Source organism: Teleopsis dalmanni, chromosome 2, assembly GCF_002237135.1.
Source record: "Teleopsis dalmanni isolate 2A chromosome 2, ASM223713v2, whole genome shotgun sequence".
In the NCBI taxonomy this organism is placed as follows: Eukaryota; Metazoa; Arthropoda; class Insecta; order Diptera; family Diopsidae; genus Teleopsis; species Teleopsis dalmanni.
Genome location: NC_051847.1, coordinates 50,734,536 through 50,750,975, shown reverse-complemented (window position 1 = coordinate 50,750,975; position 16,440 = coordinate 50,734,536). Strand labels below are relative to the sequence as shown.

The 16,440-nt window shown below is 26.0% G+C and overlaps 1 protein-coding gene across 2 annotated transcripts in view; it reads left to right on the top strand.

Moving 5' to 3' along the window:
* The window catches only part of LOC119680703, an 86,157-nt gene that overhangs the window by 46,245 nt on the left and 23,472 nt on the right, over positions 1-16,440 (top strand). Inside the window, exon 1 of one of the 2 annotated variants that reach the window (XM_038093649.1) lies at positions 12,915-13,102. The exons of the other annotated variant lie outside the window; for it this stretch is intronic. The gene's annotated coding sequence lies outside the window, so the exon portion shown is untranslated. Of the gene's footprint in view, positions 1-12,914; positions 13,103-16,440 lie in introns of those variants that run through there. 2 annotated transcript variants of the gene reach the window in all.

Sequence of the window (16,440 nt, the reverse complement as noted above, 5' to 3'; positions counted from 1 at the left end):
ATTTGAAAACGTGAATTTCAAATTAGCATAAGGTACGCTGCCTTTGCTGCCTTTGCTGCCATGCGAATCCGAATTCGACCGAATGACAAATGCAAATTCGTACGTGAAAATCATATATCAGATAATTTGAACTATGTATCTCATTTATTTAACTGTGGGATTTGCGGTTGCATGGTTGTGTGTTTATGTGCGTATGTGTTTATGTCTCGGCTTACCATAACTTCCTTATTTCAATAAAAATTGATTATACAAGTAATTATTAATAAATGAATTGACAATATTATTTATAAAGGTGTCAAAATTGCAATCGAAAGTATTATTTGCAAAATTGACTGTAAGGTTACGGAATTAATTGACTACTATTTCAGACATTGTAATTGTTAAACCACAATTCATTAACAATTTCAATAGATTAAAATGTACTTAATGATGTAAATACTGATTTGTCTAATCTAAACATGAGTGAATCTACAATAAAACATATACAAAATTATTTCTATATTTTAAACTAAACAAACTTGCAAGGAGATAAATAAAACTGCAGCCATAGAAATGTATTAAAAGTGATTTAAATATTTTTGCAATGACAATAATATTTACAGTTTGATGTTTAATTGAAAAATACTCATTTAATTTTGAAAATAATAACATTAGTATATATAACATTTTTGCAATAAATCATATTTTAGTTAAAACTAGTAAAAAAATTTAGTGAATAAAAAACAGCGCTTGCATATAGGTTGTTTTTTTATTGTAGTTTTCGCGTAGACAACCAAGCGCTTTGCGCGACAATCGAGCAAAAACGAATCCTTTTTCATACAAAATTCAGACGTACAAATGACAAACGACAACTTTTTTTTAGATCATTTTAACATACTAGAACATCGACATAATTGTATCGAAAACAGGTGCAATTGAGAGTTTTGTACAAAAACGTTAACAACAGCAAAAACTTGCTGTGATGATAAATGTCAGAAAAAGCAGAAGTCAATCATTTGTAAATTTAGATTGAAAAATATGGATTTTAAAAAATCCTTAACATCATTTACTTCAATTACATTTAATTAAATAATACATCAAAAATATCAAATTATATATGAATTCTTTTACTAGGACAGTGTCATAGCTTTAGCAAACAGCAATAAAAAAAGCAAAAAAGTGTCCGATAACAGTCCTAAAAAAGCGAAGAAATGAGAACGAAGCAAAAAATATGTTATATAAAGTCAATTTTACAACAAATATCTGTAGGAAACGTCATTGTATTCGGTGGGCTCGTACATTACCAGTCTGTGACAATGCGCAATTGATAAACTATACTCGTTCCAAGAACTGCCTGGTCATCGGGTTCCGGAGTCAATCCTATCCCAACCATAAATAGCGAAGGATTTGTATCATTTCGGCTATATCCAGAAATTCCTTTCCTACATTTTAAGAGACCATAAGAGCAGCACATTCTTCAAATATATATAATAATGCATCTCTATTTTCTATTCATAGTCTACAGTAGTCGGTTGTCGAAAGTCCTAACCACACCATATTCTTATTGACAAGGCAGTGACCGGTTTTTATTCCAATCATTGCTTTTAAATCTAGAAGTATTTAATATCTTAAAAGATATTTGCTCTTCTTTTTAGCGTAGTTCAGAAACAAGAGTTTTGAGAAATTTTTAAGTTCAAAATCTTTACTAAAAATTTAAAAAATAAATTATATCAGTACTTCAGTTCACTGAAGTGAAGTCGACTAAGAGTTAAGCAGTAAAAATATAGTCAAGCTTTAAAATCCATCTTCAATGAAGTTTCTACTTTTTCTTCTATTTTCTTTTAATTATTTACATTAAAGAAATTACTACAAATCATTTTAAAAATAATAAACCTATTTATTAGCTAATTTTAATATTTACTTATATGTATATTTACATAAATACGTAATATAACAGCAGTGATGTCTTAAATTCGCGATAATTGCGCAATTAAAATTAAGTGTTTAGACGACGGCAACTCAATTAGCGAACAGTGAAACAAAACAAAAAAGAAAAGTAATAAAAAATATTAGAAAAAGATTTAATTAATAAATGATATTTTTTTAAATTAAGTTATTAAAAAATTAATTAAAACAAATATGCAATATAGATTAAAACTCAACTTCAAAAAGTACATTATTTAATTTTTGTTTTAATATTTTTAAAAACAATATCTTTTTCGATGCAACCTGCCTTTTTATTATAATTTTTTGTTCAATTTTTTGTTTGTTTTTTTCAACAGTTGCTTACATGGTTAAAATATTGAGATGCTTTCCTTAATTGAATGCAATTAATGAAAATCTGCGCTCTTTTATTATATGTGTTTTGCAAACATAATAAACCTAATTTTATACTTGGTCAATTAATTAGACTGATTCTTTGGGAATTTATGCTATCCATAGAGAATTAAGTATTTATCTATGAAGTTTTCATCACACCAATCTGAAAGTAACTAGACGTCTACACTGACTAAACTTTGGTACGATTTTTGTGTTCGTATTAAAATACGCATTATTTTCGAATTTTATCTGTGAACAAAAATTTGAAAATTCCGTCAGTATAAACACTGGGTGAAGAATAGATATTTGGAGACGATATGAAATACTTCGAATTATTACTAAATCTGAATAGTGCTTAAATAGCGCACATCTGTTATTTACAGAGCTTAAAGTTCATGTCTTCCAGATCGCTGTAGTGTTTTTCAGACAAAGTTGATAGCTATTAAGGAGGCGGCTATAGCTTGTCTGGATGTAGATGCTATACTTAATAGGAATATATACATATTATTAGCCAGTTTACATGTGCAGTTTTTGACTGCTATAGATCTCTAAATGAGATGTCGACGCAGATCAATATTACTCTAATCTAATTTTCTGGGTGTAGGGATATTTTCGGCAATTGCAAAGCAGACAATATAACCAGACGGAGTGCTTCAGGAAATTACTTGGAATACCTAAATAATCTAGGCATATCATTGACATCGTTCAAATTGTAACTAAGTTCTTCCTGTGTCGAACTTTTTATTATGAGATGAGAAGATTCAGCGGTATGCAGGCATCTGTATGCAATTTGGCCACGCTCCAATAAAAGGAAATCCAATTCTCTAATTGAGATGTTTCGTAAATATATCAGTCTTATAGTAGGTTAACATACAGGTCACTGCATTTTAGGTAACCATGCTAGAAAATCAAATCTTTCCTTCAATCATAACTGCCGCAGTTGTGGAGAGGACGATGAAAAAGGAACTCATCTACTTTTTTTCTAAACAGGATAAGCGCGGCGTCGTTTTATCACAAGACAATTTCAAGACAACTTCTTAAATGGCATTATAAGCTTTGCCAAAGGTTCTAAGTGGTGCTGAACCCAGAGTTTTTAATTATGCGGTAACACAATGGGTCTGCAAGCCTAACTGGATACCTTGAAATCGCCGGTATAACCTAACCTAACCTAAAGTTCATAAATTAAAATATGTCACTCAAAAGAGCAAACTAAATTATATCACAAGAAGCATATAAAAAGAGACGGATCAAAACTGCAGAAATGTTCTCTACTTATTGGTGTTAATCAATATATCCTGAAAGGTTATTCGATCTTGTATTTTATCAGGTCTCGTTTTAATTAAATATGGGTTAGCTTATAAGAATAATTGTGCCATGTTAAGAGATATATTTAAATATTGATTTAAATACTGTCATCCCAGTTTTGAAAAAACAATTACTTAATGTCAATTGGCAGAATACACTGTGATAATAAAAACAAAAAAAAAATCTCAAACTTTTTTATGTGGAAAATACGACACTATTAGCAAGTTAATTGCAAAAATGTGTTAATTGAGATAGTATATATGTGACGTTTGGCTTGTATCTCTGAATGTGGTATAGAAAATTGTGTAACTTTTTTTTGCTTTTATGTTTGAAAAAGCAAATATACAATACTTTTCGTTTAATCTCACATTTTCAAAACAAATACCATTCGCTTATTAAAAATAGTTCACATTTTCTACTTTATGAGTACAGAACAAATAAAAGTATATTTAAAGTTCAACTTTCAATTTAAATGTTTTTCTATGTAAAATATTCTGAAGATAAATTATATTTCCTAAAGTTGTATTTAATGTCAACTTCACCTCAGCCGTAAAGTTAAAAAAAACTTAAATAAACGTGCAAATATAAAAAGTTAACGCTTTTGGAAAATAGCCAAGTTGATTGACTGCATTATTAAAAGTTGTGGTGTGAGAGAGGAACTTGTAAGAAGCTTATGTTTGCAAACTTAATTTTAGTCAACAAAGTAAATATTTTAGACGTCAGAAAGTCATAAATTATGTTTATTTTAATTTATTTTAATCTACTTTTGTTTCACTCGTAATTATACATAGACATATATTCGTATATATACAAGCATATATATATATATAGCACTATTCCAAACAAAAGCACTGCATACTCAACAGCTGACTACTGAAAAACTTTCAGCAATGTGGCACCATTACGAATTTTGAATAAGCAAGGACATCTCATGACAGGAAGTGTGAAAACACTAAATAATTTGCACACTTAAATTTAATGGTTTGGTGATATACATTTTTATTACAAAAAACTTTTTTAATGAAAAAGAAATACTCATGTCATGGATACCACATACTATATACATGCATATATATAATAATTAAAACGGATTGCAATTTGCAATTTATTTGTATAAAAAATTTTTAATTAAAATAGCATAAAATATTTTTTATATTTTTATAATATTGAGGAATTGAGGAATTGTGAAGTTGTTAATTTGTTACTTCAAGCGAAATATTAATGCAAACCTTAAGAGTAATTACTCTTAACACAGATTAACGATTTTGATTTTCGGAATTGTTTAATTACTTCAACAGCGTCCCACTACGAGCACAACGTTTATGAGTAACTGTGTGTCATTTGACCTATAAAATATGAAAATACTATATATACAATAGTTTGAATTCGAAACGTAGATCACGATTGTGGGTTGGCAAAAAATTTTTTTTTAAATTATTCGTTCGTTACTTGTTACTTGTAACTTGTGAAAATAAACTTAGTCTTTGTCCCGATTTCGGTTATAAACTTTTATCAAGAAGTGGGTGTAGCAACAAAAAAAAATTAAAAAAAAATCAACAAAAAAAAAATAAAACGAAAACACACGAAATAAATAATTGAAACTGAAAATGTTTGCACAAATATTGCAAAATAAAGCCTTTCTGTCGTTTTCCTTGAAAGTGGGTCAAAAGTGTCATGAAACCAGTCTAAATCATTTACAAAGCGCAATGCTTACACTGAAAACAAATACGTACTAAATTGTTGGACTTTATGATGTAATGAAATGAATAGTATTTGGCATCGCTTTCATTGTTCTGACAATGAATAATGGACAATTTTCAACAAAACAATATATATAAATATATATATTATACATACATACATACATATATATATATATGTATACTATACAACGCAGAAAAAAAAAATTATAAACATAAATACATAATATAAAATTAAATAAAAATGTCACTATATCAATAATAAATATCGCTATATATATATATATATATGTTTATGCAGCTACGCATGTATGTATGTATGTATAAATATTTATTTATTTTTCAATATGCACAACAGTAAATCAGTTTTGTGGTAGGCGTTCATAAGTTTACATTTCTTTTTCATTTGTCGATTGTATTTTAACGCAAATATTGATTGACGAAAATGAAAGTAAAATTGAGATTTAAATTAAAATCGAGATTGCCTTTAACCACAAATCCAAACATTTCTACAGAAATAAGAAAATTCCTTAAAGCTATGAAATAAATGTTCAAGGTAATATTTTTAGCAACGATTAACATAAAGAAAGTTTTGGGAAAAAGTAACAAATTATATACTTAAATTATTTAATAACGGTAGCTATATTACTGATAAATGTTAAGATTTTGTAGATACTTATAATTGTCTATAATTAAATAAAAATAAAAAAAGATAAATTTAGATATTTATTTCTTTTAAATTTTGTATATTTTGATTTATGTAAATTTAAAGAAAGTAAAGAAGTTATCTCTAACGTTTCTATTTGATGTTTGGATTTATTCAAGTATTTGCAATAAAATCGAAAAAAGTTTAGATTAGAAAATGTTAATTTAAAAAAAAAATTCCTTTTTTTTAATCTAAATTTTTTAAAATAAAATATTATTTTATAATTAATTTACTAAAACAAATTTATTTTTAATTGTCTTATGACATTAAACTTTATAGCACGGAAAATTGTTTTTCATTTTTTATTTAATTCTATGTTTTCTTAATTTCTAGGTATACGACAAATTAAATAATTTAAATTACTTATAGATATTTATTTTCGTAATAAGTTTTAATATTAAAAATACATTTGTTAAGAAAATGTTAAAATATATATATATAAGTAATATATTAAATATAATAATATATATATTTATAAGTAATATCTTATATTAAAAAATTTTAATGGTACTTTATTCTTGTGGATTTTTTAATAATAAAAATGTTTAAACAAATGTTTTCTTGAGAGTTTTTGTTCCCTATTTGCTCTCTATTAATCGTATTGGTTTCTGCATTTTGAATGCTGTTAGCTAGCACTTTTGTTCATTGTTCGCCTTGTTGAACCCGTTTTTGATGCTTTTTTTGCGATATTGTTCTTCTTCGTCTTGTCTCACTTGTTCTACACGCTACAAAAGCTCGTTTACTCTTTTTTTATTAACTATTATTTTAAGTTTTTGAATACATTTTTGTCGAATTCTTTTTAATTTTATTTTGCTTGTTTTAATTGTTATTAAGTAACATTTTTGCCTATTTTTCTCGCTGTCTTATATAATTTTGCCGCTGTTAGCTAGCACATTTGCCAGTTGCTGGTGCTGTTTTTGTGGTCATTATTCAGCTTGCTTTTGTTTTCTTGTCATAAACACGAATTTAAATTATATATACAATAGAAACAACTTATAATGACTACTAATGTAACGATGGTTTCTTAAGAGCAATATTTATTTATGATATACTCAAATGCAATTTACGATCTTGTAAAGCGATATCGATATGACGATATATCAGTTATTGCGACTGGTTTCAATTAGCAAATAAGAAAAATTTGATTTTATTTGCTACTTTTCTCTTTGGGGCAGATGAAGAAAAACTATAATCGAAAAATACTCTACGCGATAAAAGGGTACACGAAATAGATGATAACGTTTAAGTAAGCTTTTGTAATCGACGTATGTTTATACGCTAAAATAGTTTATATATATGTATAGAAATTGTTAGTCAGAGAATTAAAGCGAAACTTTATCCCTACTGATTTCTCGTTTGAACAGAGAATAATCTAAATGAATCCACCAAACAAATACATACTATGAATTATTTTTCCTAGCGGTGAAATAATATGTCTGCAGAATACATAAAATATATATACCCAGTAATTTTTTAAAACGATAAATGAACTGTGTTATAATAATAGGTAAATAAAAATAATTTATAAAATATACATAAAATAATCTATTATATATAATCTATATATAATCTATAATCTATAAAATAATCTATAACAATAAAAATTATATGGAAAATTAATATAATTTTTATTGTTTTATTTTATATTATCGATTTCAGCGACCGGATTGAGTTAGTTTTTTCAATATCGTTATAACTGTTTTTGACTCTATGTAAATATATGTTAACTGAAGCAATATTATTAATATTACAAGGAGCAATGGCACAATACAACTAATAGGATCTTTCCATAAAGATAATCTGCTTATATTTAAGAATTAAATAAAGGCATTCAACTTTTTTCCAGGAAACCCAATGGCACGAGCAGATAAGATGGGAGAAGCATAGTTATGCTTAACTATTGATCATATTCTATGATCAATAGTTCACTTCACTTGTGGAAGTGAAGTGATAAAGTTAACTTCTTCGCACACACACACATTAATAAAAATTCAATGTAGTAGGATAATTCGTATCGAGTGTTATAATATTATATATATGACTTCATTACAAACTTTAGTAAATGTTTTGAAATAATTATTTTTTACTGCTGGCATCTTTTCCTTCTGTCTTATTACTGCTACTGGTACAATTGATGACATTATTTATAATATATAATATTTGTGTATATTTATTTACACAGGCTTAAATGTATATAAATATTATGTTCTCTAAAAAAATTCTTAACATCATTTACTAATAGTAATTAAGTCAAACATTAAGTATGTTTCTGTATATAAAAGGCAGTACTACATTCTCGTAATTTGTATTTTTTAATCAAACAGAACTTAAGATACTTATGAAACTCTCGTTATATGATGTTGTTGCAATCCAACATACTTTATACGATATAACATATAAGAATTCGGCCAAGAAATTTAAATAAGTGACATAGTTGAGTCGGTGAACAGCTAACCACTGGCGTTTGATGTCACATGTTCAAATCCCAACTGCGGTGAAGTATTTTATTTGCTTATTTCAAACTAAAAAGTTAAATTTGAAATACAAGTAAAAAATTTACTTAACTTCTTAGTTCACTTTGATATTTACTTATATGCAGCTATGTGCATATAAACATTACAAAAGTAATAGCAACACATTACGTACTCGTAATGGCATTAATAAGTTGTACTTAATCCTAAAAATTGTTAAGATTTATACTAACATACCCGTATTATAATAATGAAGATAGAGATGATGAAAACCAAATGAGCACAGTGGCACAACTTTTCTCGATTTTGCTTTGGGGATTAAATTTATTACTTGTAATTATTAAAATTACATTTGAAAAACTACACAATAATTTCTAAGCGAAATTTTGATACTTAAAATCCTGTTCGCACATAAATACTCACAAAAATTATACAAACTTATATGTTAATAGATAACGAAGGAATCAAATTCTCAACATAATTTAATATGTCAGTCATTTGTGTGGTTTATACTATTTCTGTAATTTTGAATGAATTAAATTAAAACAAAACTAATAAATTTATTTCTTAACGCACTTGATATTTACTGATATTTATACTTCTGCAGACATGCATACATGCATAACAATAACAACATTAGCAGTAGTAGAACTAAGAGTAAAACATAGCATCAAGCATAAGTATGACCTGCAAAGGAAACGGCGAGGTTAGAAGAAAAATAAAAGGATTGCTTAAGTTTTGCTGAATAAAAAATATTATATGAAAAAAATTATAATTTTCAATGTTAGAAAAATATTATATATTAATTTCTATTTTTAAATAATTTCTTAGTTTTTAAATATCTGATGTAATTCAGTGAACTATATGACTAGTGACTCAGCAAAACTTGCACATGTATTAGATAACTTAATATTCCAGAGCCAGTCTGATATTTAGCTAACTTTTTAAGCTTAATTTTGCAAGTGAACAAACACAATACTACATATGGTTAATGAGTAATATTTTATTGTCGAAATATAAAGAAGTAATGACATCATTTATTCGAAACCACAAATCATAATTCGTCTTACATAAAAATACTACTAAACTATATAATTTAGTACTATAAAATTCATGTATTAAACCTTTGTACTTGCTTTTTTTACTATAAAGTTAAGTTATTGTGATTTCAATAATGCATTGTGCCTTTACTACTACTTTCCTACTTGTCCACTACTTCTCTACTACTTGTATGGCATAGAGCCCGAATAATACTTCTAAATATGATTCTATTTGGTGCTTTTCTACAGATGTTGTTCCATTTATATCGTGCTTTAGCTAACTTACTTTCGACCGTTCTTCTCTATGTTTTCATCGGCGCACCAGGTCTTCTACTAGCTTGTCGATTCCATGCCAAAACTTGCTTCGCTATATAAATTTCTTTCTCTATGTATATCTTGAATTGTGCAGAACTACTGTGCTCCAAAACAAAAAAAAGCACAACACCAAGTTTCTGTATTTTTATTTTTTGAAAACCAAACATATATACAAAATTCACTTTCTTCCATGTCATAAATAAATAATAAGTTAAAGTAGTAAAATAAGTTAAAGTAGGTTTTCGAAAAGTAGTGAACTACAGCAATAAAAATACTTTTTAGATTATTTTTAATTAATTTAATTTTTTGGCTGACTAGAAAACTTTTGCCAAATACCCATCATCAGTGGTCTTGGAAATAATTATTTTATTTAATTATTTGTGCATAATTTTTTGAGACTGCAAGAACCAGAAATCGAACTCGTGCCCTACTAAATTTCAAGCTTAGAGTCAGCGCTCCTTAACCAACTGTCCCAAAGCCATACTTGACTTTAATATTCGCACATTTTTCTGGAATTTTCTTTATTTGCTGTGAAAGTTTTATTAACAAATTCACTTGCTGCGTTTGTATTAGAACGAAATCATAAACCAGGTGTTGAATTAATAATTGAATTAATTAATTATATATTTTATTTTTTTATTATTAAATTTCAATACTATTCTGTTTGTAGAGATATTATTTGTTGCATGCTTTTACATTATTCTTTCTTATATATAGAACCTAATCTAGGAACGCAATACTGAGAAAGTCATAATAAATTTACTTATCAACGTACTTGATATTTACTTGTATTCATATTTGTGCATACACTCACTCATACTTTAACAATGCTATGAATGAAAGCAGCAAAAGCAACAACAATTTAAAAGTGGAATAAAAATGTACAGGTTGTGAAAGAAAAACCAGAAAAAAGAAAAAATTTCATATTATTTTTTTTATTTATTCACCTAATAATTTTAATCCTTTTTATTTATTATAATTTGTCTAATTAATAGATAAAAGGCCTAAATGAGAAAATTTTTTTATAAGCAATTTTTAAATTGTGAAAATATTTCACTTTATAATTCAAATGTATGAATAAAAATAAATAATAAAAATAAATTATAAAAATAAATTGTAGAATGATAATAATAATAAAAACTAATTTAAAAAAAAATTAGAAATTAATAATTCGTTTTAATATACTTGTTCGTATGCTAAAACCTATTTGCATAAATATATAATCTACATAAACGATATACATAAACTATTACATGGTATTTTTTTTTTTGAAAGATTTAAATGAAACTATAATAATGCAGTAATGAACATAACGTAAGATAAATAAAAGTTTAACCATTTATTGGTGCAAGTATTGACCAACTAAACTAGTTCAACGATTCCAACATTAACAAAGAAATAACTTCATCAATGCAACTTTACAAACTACACAAGTATCTGAATTATTTGAAATTATTTGAAAATAAAAAAGTAGGCCACATTTTTCGCTCCGAACATTAGATCGATATCAAGTGTGTGAATTTAAGTACTTACTATGTGGAATAAGTTATGAATGGCTATTATGAATTATAGTATTAACTATAATTTTATGAACTCTACTATCTAACTTAGTATCTTTCAAGTACTTTAATCAAAAAGTAAACAAATTAAGTTTTTGTTTATTAAATATCAATATTGAAAATACTTAAAACTATTTGCAAGCTTAATTAAATTAGCAGATAATTGTTTGCAATTGAAATTTATCGATTTATTACAATTATAGTTTGGTTTTTATTACAAATCAAATTTTCATATTAAATCATTTATTTATGTGACTTTAAGGATTTTTTAAATTATTATTTATAGCTATATATGTATTGAATTTGAATTTATAAATTGATAATAAAAGTACAATTACCTAATAAATAAAAAAAAACATTATATGGTATTATTAAAAGTTTCTACAAATATTTATGCAATTGTTTTCTGCAATATGCGAAAATTTAATTAAACAACTTTCTGCATTAGGTACATTTAATAATTAAACATTACTGACTACTTTATTAAAATAAAAATTTAAACACCGGCTGTTACCAGTTTTATTTACCTTGGTCTGCAAATGCGGTTTAGACTGGTAGTGAATATTTTTTATTCAGTTTTTTTTTAAGTTAAATAATTAATTAGAGTCATAAGAGCTATTTACTATGGTAGTGGGAAGTTTGCAATTGTGGTTTTGCTAAAATGAATTAAATGTTAAAAAATATAAAGCAAATTCATAAAAAATTTTCTTTTTCCATAATTTTATATATAACTGTTAAGTACATAGCGCTTTAATGCCATAGAAACATATAATAAAAGGACAACTTTTAGAATACAGTTTTTAATATAGATTTAAAATTATAAATATAACAAAAAGAAGATAAACTTTAAATTTTTTTTATGCTTTTATACACTTCACACAGATTGTAAAGAATTATAGCTAAATTTGTATTAGCGTTATAATATATTTCGATAATCAAGCACATATAAAATCTGTTTAACATTAGACCATAAAATCCAAATTGGTTAGAAGCTGTAAAAATTTTATTTTCAAGTCGGTTATTACAAATAAAATATTACTTAACTTTATATTATGAAACTATGAGATATTAACAGTAACAAAACAGCAAGGTAGGGGGTATTATGTGTATATCATAGTGTCAAGTATAAGATCTATTACCTAATTCGCGCTCCACACAATAGGGCACTGTTAAGATATATGCCTCTTTGTGAGATGCACACTTATCAGACAAAATCAACTTACATTCTAGAAATATAGAATATAAGCGGTATAAGATGCAAGCCGGCTCTACGGGCTAGAAGCAGTCCAAAAAACTCATTCGTGTCAACAATAAAAATGACAATTATGTTTGTATATATACATATATATAGATTTTTTGCTGATAATTAGTTGACAAGTAATTTATGACCTAACATTGTTCACTAAACCTTACTGAACAGAAATGTCAACACAGTTTGCCATCCTTAGCTGTCAAATCATAGTTATCGATATCGATAGTTTTCATGCAAATACATATTACAAAATACATATTAAGTAAGAAATGTTCTTCAGTCGCTACTATTAGACCATAAGGTCATATTTAAAGTATAGATAAAAATGTGCTTTAGTAGTTATCGATTTTTAATGAAAGCAGGCACTGGGAGCAGAATCTTAATCAATGATGTTATTTCATGTATAGATGAAAATACTCCACACGGGTTTTGATTTCAGTAAGGTGCTGTGATAAGGTAAGACGTATTGTTAGCAAAAACAACGGGTTATTAATGACACTCAATATCGCGATGTGTTATTGGGTGTCAGGGAAGTTCAAATTGTTCTTTCTTATTGGAATATTGTCTTAAGCATGTTAAAACAGTTGTCTTATTTGTTGGATATTTACTTGAGTATAAAACAATTAAAATTTTTTAGCAAAAGTAATAAATTGGAAATTTCCAAAAGTAATATTTTTATTTATTCAGGTGTTTAGTTTTATATACATAAACATATTGAATATATTTAATGGTTTAAAACAACCTGAATAATAATTTTTCTATACTTTTGGATTCAGTTGAAATTTATGTGGTAAAATTTTTTAAAACAATATCTCACTTTGTTGAATTTATTGGAAATACGATACAAATTTTTTCTCGTGTAAATTTTATATTCGATAAATTGACTATTTCAATTTATTTTATTTACATTGATAAGTAATTGCAGAAACGTTTCGGATTTAAGTAATTCAGTTAATTCAACAAAGAATGCCAAGCATTTCACTATTTTATTGAAATATTAAATAAGACATTTTATTTGTTGATCGACTCAAGAAGCACCGCTATCAACTCTATCAATAAACTATTCACTTCCAACTATAGTAGGTGTGCAGAGTTACAGTGCCAAAAATATAGTACCATATATAGTATTCCTTAGATTTAATAGCAATATATATAGTATATATAGTACTTAAACACTAATAATTGCAGTTTATGTAAAATGCCCCCTTTTTTTTTTTGAATATAAATTTGTGAAAAATTTTAGATAGGCAAAGTAATAAAAGTAGTAATGTGGAAAAAATATGGGAGCACACTGTTCAAAATTTAAACAATTTTCGTTTGGTATGCATTCTTTTATAGACACAGGAGCGACTAAGTCCTAGTCAATAATCATTAATAAACATATGATAGTAGTAAGCAATAACGCTAATTAATTATATAGTACAAATTGTAATAAATATAATTAATATTAAAAAAATAATATACCAAAAATCAATAACATATTTAATGCTTATGTTATTAATATAAAATAAATAAAATTAAAAAATAAAATAAAAATTAAAATATAAAAATAAATATATATATACATTTCTATCACAATAACAATTGATGAAAAAAAAAATAATATATTAAAATTAAACAAATTAAAACAAATAAAAAAAATTAAATAATTCGTTGAATAATAACGATAAAAATATTAAAAATAATAAAAGCAAAAAAAAAAAATTTAATAAAGTACTATAGGAATTTTAATATTATAAAAACTATAATACTTAATAATAATAAAAAAATCATTATAAATTAGTTAGTTTAATAAAATAAAAAAAATAAAGATAATAACAATAAAAATATTAAAAAATATTAAAAGTAAACAAAAAAAATGTAATAAAGTACTATAAGAATTTTAATATTATAAAAATAAATTGTTATAAAAGCACAAAATATTTAAATATTCTAAAATCTGATGATGACTGCATGGCTTTGTAAGAAAGGTTTAAACAGTGATCGAGTATGTGGGCACTTTTTACATAATAGTGCTAATAAATACTAGTATTAATAGGTTATACCATCTTTAAATAAATAAATCTTAAGGGTTTTCACAATTAAAAAATTATACATAGAAAATCATATTTTATTATATTTATCTTGTATTGCAATAACATTAGATAAGTTTAGATTCTAAGATGGGTTGGGAACTTGTCACCACGTCACTGCATCTTTTGAGGATTATTGTGATATACCCACTTCAGTTCCATAGACGAGTAGCAGTTAAGAACGCCAATACATCCTTTGGAGAGATGCAATAACATACTGCAATACATACTTTTTAATTATATACCGCAAATAATTAATCAAACAATGTAATAACTAATTTATAAAGGTATCCTATTTATCATGTTTACATTTAATTAACACAAACTAAATACAAAATTGATTTCAATCTTCTTCAAACTATTGTATATACATTTTTAACTCATTCTGATTTATTATAATATGATCTGCTCATCTATACGTGAAAGCAAAACTATGTATGAAAATTTTGTTTGTTAATAAATAATTACGGTATGAATACTGTTAACAATAGATTTATTAAATAATGAGAGTGTATAGCATATTATTAAAAATTATTTTAAAATTAGCTGGTATTATACCTTTAAATAAATTATTTCATATACCGATATAATGAAACTCTAGTACGATACAATGAGTTCGGAGCAATTTTCAACTCGAACGAGTTTTCAATTAACAAATTAAAATATAAAAATCAAGAAAAAACGAGCATAAAATTCAATTTAATCTACATGAAGCAGCTGATAACATTTTAAAATAATAAAAATAATTGCCTTCAAAAATTTTATATATCAAAAATGTTTTAACAAAAATTGTGCACAGTGCAGATGCGGGTGCGACAGATGCAATCCCCACTTAAATTCAGAGCAAAAAAAAAGATATATAATATAAAAGATACTTCAGCTTAAAGTTTGAAGCGCTCCGTTGCGTCACAGAAGCATGTGAAGACTAAAACACTGAAAAACTGAACACTGAACGCTGAAAAGTGAAGCTGAAGTGGTTACATTGCAATTTTTTTTATTTTGTATGGCAGCTTGTTGAAGTGTTTGATTGTTGAAACTGATGCCTCAATGTGCAGGCTATTTGCATTATGCAATGTGATGTATTCAGATTGGATTTATATAAAACCGTTTTTAGTAAGAATGACGTCGATTTCGAATAGCATGAATGAAGACCACGAAAATATGAACAGAAATGCATGTGGTATTCCAAAAATTCATAAAAGTTAATGTTGTCAATGACAAAACTGAAAAGAGAAAAAAAAAAACTATATATGGGCTCGGAGACAGTTATAGCTGTATACTAACAGCGATTTATTCTTTATGATCTTCAAAAGTGCTATAGAGTTCTTAAAAGTATTGCTTTATAGAGTAAATATTATTTCAGCTGCACTACTTTTCTTATTAAACAATAATCTAAAAGTGTTTTTAATTGTATTCAGTTATTGTGTTTTTTTCGTAATACTATTGCACTAGTTTTCGTATAATTATGTATAGCATGTTTAACTTCTGACAAAATATAGCTCTATTCACAATACCTACTATATTCATAATCACTATATTATGTAATTGGTGACTGCACATCGGCGCGTGATGAACTTTAATGTTAATGGCAATAGATGGCATCGCAATAATTACCAATTTTTAAAGCCATATTTACTTTACTTAAAACCAAACCTTATATATTCGCTTTAAATAAAGCAAGCTAGTGTTGCTAATGAGTCTTTCATTTGTCATGAAGCCCTA